We start from the raw sequence: 7,103 nt of genomic DNA, 5'->3' as shown, positions 1-7,103 counted from the left end.
GAGCAAAAGAAGAAAGAATAGAAGAATAAGAAGAAGATATGGAGGAGATGGAGGGGGATGTGTATTCGGCCATATGGGTGGGATTGGGTGGTAAAGAGATGTTGAATTTTGAAGGAAAGTGGGTGTTTGGATGTGAGTGGTAAAGGGTTAATTAGGGAAGAGTGTTTATTGGGAATAGAGGATGATTGAGAAGAGAGAAGAGAGTGAGTGGAGGTAGGTGGGGATCCTGTGGGGTCCACAGATCCTGAGGTGATCCTGTGAGGTCCACAGATCTTGAGGTGTCAAGGCATTTACATCCCTGCACCAAGTTAGGCATGCAAAATGCCCTTGCACACAACTCTGGGCGTTCAGCGCCAGGTTGGTGCCCATTTTGGGCGTTCAACGCCTATTTGCTGCCATTTCTGGCGTTGAACGCCAGAACCATGCTTGTTCTGGGCGTTCAGCGCCAGGATGCTCCCATTCTGGGCGTTCAGCGCCAGAACTATGCTCTGTTCTGGCGTTTGAACGCCAGACAGATGCTCCTCCAGGGTGTGATTTTTCTTCTGCTGTTTTTGATTCCGTTTTTGAATTTTTTGTTTATTTTGTGACTCCACATGATCATGAACCTAAGAAAACATGAAAAACAATAAAAATAAGAATTAGATAAACATTGGGTTGCCTCCCAACAAGCGCTTCTTTAATGTCAATAGCTTGACAGTGGGCTCTCATGGAGCCTCACAGATGTGCAGAGCTTTGTTGAGACTCTCCAACACCAAACTTAGAGTTTGGATATGGGAGTTCAACACCAAACTTAGAGTTTGACTGTGGGGGCTCTGGTTGACTCTGCTTGGAGAGAAGCTTTTCTTGCTTCCTCTCCATGGTTGCAGAGGGAGATCCTTGAGTTTTGAATACAAGGGAGTTCTCATTCCATTGAAGGACTATTTCACCTCTGTCAACATCAATCACAGCTCTTGCTGTGGCCAAGAAAGGTCTTCCTAGGATGATGGATTCATCCTCTTCCTTTCCAGTATCCAGGATTATGAAATCAGCAGGGATGTAAAGGCCTTCAACCTTTACTAACACGTCCTCTACTTGTCCATAAGCCTGTTTTCTAGAGCTGTCTGCCATCTCTAATGAGATTTTAGCAGCTTGCACCCCATAGATTCCCAGTTTCTCTATTACAGAGAGGGGCATGAGGTTAATACCTGAACCAAGGTCACACAGAGCTTTAAAGATCATGGTGCCTATGGTACAAGGTAATATGAACTTTTCAGGATCCTGTCTCTTCTGAGGCAATGTTAGTTGATCCAGATCACTTAGTTCATTGATGAACAAGGGAGGTTCAACTTCCCAAGCATCAATGCCAAATAATTTGGCATTCAGCTTCATGATTGTACCAAGAAACTTGGCAGTTTGCTCTTCAGTAACATCCTCATTCTCTTCTGAAGAGGAATACTCATCAGAGCTCATGAAGGGTATAAGGAGGTTCAATGGAATCTCTATGGTCTCTAGATGAGCCTCAGAGTCCTTTGGTTCCCCAGAGGGAAGCTCCTTATTGACCACTGGACGTCCCAGGAGGTCTTCCTCCTTGGGATTCACGTCCTCTCCTCTCCTCACAGGTTCGGCCATGGCGCTTATGTCAATGGCCTTGCACTCTCCTTTTGGGTTCTCTTCTGTATTGCTTGGGAGAGTACTAGGAGGGATTTCAGTGATCCTTTTACTCAGCTGGCCCACTTGTGCTTCCAGATTTCTAATGGAAGACCTTGTTTCATTCATGAAACTTACAGTGGCCTTAGATAGATCAGAGACTAGATTTGCTAAATTAGAAGCATTTTGTTCAGAGTTCTCTGTCTGTTGCTGAGTTGATGATGGTAAAGGTTTGCTATTGCTAAACCTGTTTCTTCCACCATTATTAAAGCCTTGTTGGGGCTTTTGATCCTTCCATGAGAAATTTGGATGATTTCTCCATGTTGAGTTATAGGTGTTTCCATAAGGTTCACCTAAGTAGTTCACCTCTGCTATTGCAGGGTTCTCAGGATCATAGGCTTCTTCTTCAGAAGATGCCTCTTGAGTACTGTTGGATGCAGCTTGCATTCCATGCAGACTCTGAGAAATCATATTGACTTGCTGAGTCAATATTTTATTCTGAGCCAATATGGCATTCAGAGTATCAACCTCAAGAACTCCCTTCTTCATAGGCGTCCCATTGCTTACAGGATTCCTTTCAGAAGTGTACATGAACTGGTTATTAGCAACCATGTCAATGAGTTCTTGAGCTTCTGCAGGCGTTTTCTTTAGGTGAATGGATCCACCTGCAGAAGTGTCCAGTGACATCTTTGATAGCTCAGATAAACCATCATAGAATATATCCAGGATGGTCCATTCTGAAAGCATGTCAGAAGGACACTTTTTGGTCAACTGTTTGTATCTTTCCCAAGCTTCATAGAGAGATTCACCTTCTTTTTGTCTGAAGGTTTGAACATCAACTCTAAGCTTGCTCAGCTTTTGAGGAGGAAAGTACTTGGCTAAGAAAGCCGTGACCAGCTTATCCCAAGAGTTCAGGCTGTCTTTAGGTTGAGAATCCAACCATAGTCTAGCTCTGTCTCTTACAGCAAAAGGGAAAAGCATGAGCCTGTAGACTTCAGGATTTACGCCATTAGTCTTAACAGTATCACATATCTGCAAGAATTCAGTTAAGAACTGAAAAGGATCTTCTGATGGAAGTCCATGAAACTTGCAGTTCTGCTGCATCAGAGAAACTAACTGAGGTTTCAGCTCAAAGTTGTTTGCTCCAATGGCAGGAATGGAGATGCTTCTTCCATGTAAATTGGAATTAGGTGCAGTAAACTCACCAAGCATCCTCCTTTCATTATTATTATTTTCGCCTGCCATCTCCTCTGCCTGTTCGAAAATTTCTGAAAGGTTATCTCTGGATTGTTGTATTTTAGCTTCTCTTAATTTTCTCTTCAGAGTCCTTTCAGGTTCTGGATCTGCTTCCACAAGAATGTTCTTATCCTTGCTCCTGCTCATATGACAAGGAAGAATGGCCAGAAAAATGATAATAATAATAGAGATCCTTTATACCACAGTATAGGGATCCCTTTGTAAGTAGAAGAAGAGGGGGAGATAAAGGATGTGATGTAAAGGAAGAAACACAACTGTGAGGATTGGAATGTGAGATGAGATGTTAGGATATGAATGAATAAATAGAATGAGATGGGAGAGAAGGAGGGAATTTTCGAAATTTATTTTTGAAAAGGAGTTAGTGATTTTTGAAAATAGTTTTTGAAAAAGTTTAGTATTTTTTCGAATTTTTTTTTAAAAAAATTAAAATAATTAATAAATTAAAAAGAAATTTTGAAAAAAAGGGAGAGATATTTTCGAAAAATGAGAGAGAGAGTTAGTTAGGTGGTTTTGAAAAAGTTAAGAAACAAACAAAAAGTTAGTTAGTTAGTTGAAACAAATTTTTGAAAAGATAAGAAGTTAGGAAGTTAGAAAAGATATTTTGAAAAGATATTTTTGAAAAAGATAAGATAAGAAGATATTTTTGAAAAGATATGATAGAAATTAGTTTTTGAAAAAGATTTGATTTTTAAAATCACAGTTAATGACTTGATTCATAAGAAATCACAAGATATGATTCTAGAACTTAAAGTTTGAAACTTTCTTAACAAGCAAGTAACAAACTTCAAATTTTTGAATCAAAACATTAATTGTTATTGTTATTTTCGAAAATATGGTATAAAAATAAGAAAAAGATTTTTAAAAAATATTTTTGGAATTTTCGAAAATAACTAAGAATTTTGAAAAAGATTTGATTTTTGAAAAAGATTTTGAAAAAGATAAGATTTTCAAATTGAAAATTTGATTTGACTCATGAGAAACAATTTGATTTTAAAAATTTTTGAAAAATTCAATCCAAATTTTCGAATTTGATGAGAGAAAAAGGGAAAGATATTTTTTTTTATTTTTTGAATTTTTATGATGAGAGAGAAAACACAAAAAAAATGCAATGCATGAAATTTTTAGATCAAAACATGTGATGCATGCAAGAATGCTATGAATGTTAAGATGAACACCAAGAACACTTTGAATGTCATGATGAACATCAAGAACATATTTTTGAAAAATTTTTAATGCAAAGAAAACATGCAAGACATCAAACTTAGAATTCTTTAATGCTTACGCACTAAGAATTCAAGAATGCATATGATAAACATGAAAAGACACAAAACAAAAAATCATCAAGATCAAACAAGAAGACTTACCAAGAACAACTTGAAGATCATGAAGAACACTATGAATGCATGAATTTTCGAAAAAATACAAGATGCATATGCAATTGACACCAAACTTATAACATGACTCAAGACTCAAACAAGAACACAAAAATATTTTTGATTTTTATGATTTTCTAATTTTTTTGGATTTTTATTTTATATTTTTCGAAAATTAAAAGGAAAAATAAGGATTCCAAAATTTTTAATATGAATTCCAGGAATCTTGCCATGTTAGTCTAAAGCTTCAGTCCAGGAATTAGACATGGCTCACTAGCCAGCCAAGCTTTCAAAGAAAGCTCCAGTCCAAAACACTAGACATGGCCAATGGCCAGCCAAGCTTTAGTCTTTAACACGAGAGTATATTGATCTTGATAACAAAGTGCAGGCCTCAGTCCAAATAAATTTAGACATGGCTTTACAGCCAGCCAGGCCTCACATGCTTCATGAAACACTAGAATTCATTCTTAAAAATCTTGAATAAAAAATTTTTTTTGAAAACTTTTTTTTTTTTCGAAAACAGATGAGAGATTTTTGAAATTATTTTTGAAAAATTTTTGAAAAGAAAACAAAAAGAAAATTACCTAATCTGAGCAACAAGATGAACCGTCAGTTGTCCAAACTCGAACAATCCCCGGCAACGGCGCCAAAAACTTGGTGCACGAAATTGTGATCTCCAGGCTCAAACAAATCCCTGGTAATGGCTCCAAAGCTTGGTGCTTTGATCTTAATTCATAATTGTCACAACTTCGATACAACTAACCAGCAAGTGCACTGGGTCGTCCAAGTAATACCTTACGTGAGTAAGGGTCGAATCCCACGGAGATTGTTGGTATGAAGCAAGCTATGGTCACCTTGTAAATCTCAGTCAGGCAGATATAAAGTGATAATGGTGTTTTCGAATTTAATATAATAAGATAGGGATAGAAATACTTATGTAAATCATTGGTAGGAATTTCAGATAAGCGAATGGAGATGCTTTTCGTTCCTCTGAACCTCTGCTTTCCTGCTATCTTCATCCAATCAGTCTTACTCCTTTCCATGGCTGGCTTTATGTGATACATCACCACTGTCAATGGCTACTTTCGGTCATCTCTCGGGAAAATGATCCAATGCCCTGTCACGGCACGGCTAATCGTCTGGAGGCATCACCCTTGTCAATGGCTTCATCTTATCCTCTCAGTGAATAATATGCTCACGCACCCTGTCACGGCACGGCTATTCATCTGTCGGTTCTCGATCATGCTGGAATAGGATTTACTATCCTTTTGCGTCTGTCACTAACGCCCTGCAATCGCGAGTTAGGAGCTCGTCACAGTCATTCAATCATTGAATCCTACTCGGAATACCACGGACAAGGTTTAGACTTTCCGGATTCTCTTGAATGCCGCCATCATTCTAGCTTACGCCACGAAGATTCTGGTTAGGAGATCTAAGAGATATTCATTCTAGCTTAATTCATGTAGAACAGAAGTGTTTGTCAGGCACGCGTTCATAGGGGAGAAGGATGATGAGCGTCACACATAATCATCACCTTCATCACGTTCTTGGGTGCGAATGGATATCTTAGAAGCGAAATAAGAAGAATTGAATAGAAAACAGTAGTACTTTGCATTAATCTTTGAGGAACAGCAGAGCTCCACACCTTAATTTATGGAGTGTAGAAACTCTACCGTTAAAAATACATAAGTGAAAGGTCCAGGCATGGCCGAGAGGCCAGCCCCTCTGATCTAAGAACCAGGCGTCCAAAGATGATCCTAAGATCCTAAGATGATCAAAAGATGCCTAATACAATAGTAAAAGGTCCTATTTATAATAAACTAGCTACTAGGGTTTACATGAGTAAGTAATTGATGCATAAATCCACTTCCGGGGCCCACTTGGTGTGTGTTTGGGCTGAGCTTAAGTGTAGCACGTGTAGAGGCCATTTGTAGAGTTGAACGCCAGTTTTTGTGCCAGTTTGGGCGTTCAACTCTGGTTTAGGATCCTTTTCTGGCGCTGGACGCCAGTTTTGGGCAGAGAGCTGGCGTTGAACGCCAGTTTACGTCGTCAATTCTTGGCCAAAGTATGGACTATTATATATTGATGGAAAGCCCTGGATGTCTACTTTCCAACGCAATTAAAAGCGCGCCATTTCGAGTTCTGTAGCTCCAGAAAATCCACTTTGAGTGCAGGGAGGTCAGAATCCAACAGCATCAGCAGTCCTTTTTCAACCTCTGAATCTGATTTCTGCTCAGGTCCCTCAATTTCAGCCAGAAAATACCTGAAATCGTAGAAAAACACACAAACTCATAGTAAAGTCTAGAAATGTGAATTTAACATAAAAACTAATGAAAACATCCCTAAAAGTAACTAGATCCTACTAAAAACAATGTCAAAAAGCGTATAAATTATCCGCTCATCAGTCGCGCACACCATGTCGCGTACGCAACCCTTACCAGACTCAGAAAAATTTCAAAGTTGTAGAATTCAGTTTTTGGCACCAAACATTAAACAGTCATAACTTCCTCTACAAAAATCCATTTTTATCAAACTTTATATCAATGTAAAGATCTTTAAAAGAAATTTTATTTAAGACAAATTTCAATAAAGTTTGAAAACTGAGGCTCAAGTTATGATCCGTCAAAGTCCACTAAAAACTGGTTTTTACCAAAAGTTAACAAGGTTCTCAAATTTCCAAAATTCACAATCAAAGCAAATCCTAAACCACATCAAACTTCAATTCACATAAGAACTTACCCTCTTTGTCTCAATTTACCACTCTTATCAAATTTTCCACTCACATCATACAATCCTCAACCCCAAATGATCAATTTATCATATTAAAACCATTTCTCAACCAACACA

The 7,103-nt window shown here is 38.2% G+C and overlaps 1 non-coding gene across 1 annotated transcript; it reads left to right on the top strand.

Moving 5' to 3' along the window:
- The first annotated feature begins 2,367 nt into the window (after positions 1-2,367).
- Positions 2,368-2,475, top strand: LOC148574878 (small nucleolar RNA R71). Its single transcript, XR_015906465.1, has one exon. It is a non-coding gene; the product is annotated as a small nucleolar RNA R71 (small nucleolar RNA).
- Positions 2,476-7,103: the final 4,628 nt, after the last annotated feature.

The sequence above is a fragment of the Arachis ipaensis genome, chromosome B2 (assembly GCF_059453495.1).
Source record: "Arachis ipaensis isolate K30076 ecotype BB chromosome B2, ASM5945349v1, whole genome shotgun sequence".
In the NCBI taxonomy this organism is placed as follows: domain Eukaryota; kingdom Viridiplantae; phylum Streptophyta; class Magnoliopsida; order Fabales; family Fabaceae; genus Arachis; species Arachis ipaensis.
The sequence above is the reverse complement of the archived record's forward strand: the minus strand, read 5'-3'. Positions and strand labels throughout refer to the sequence as shown.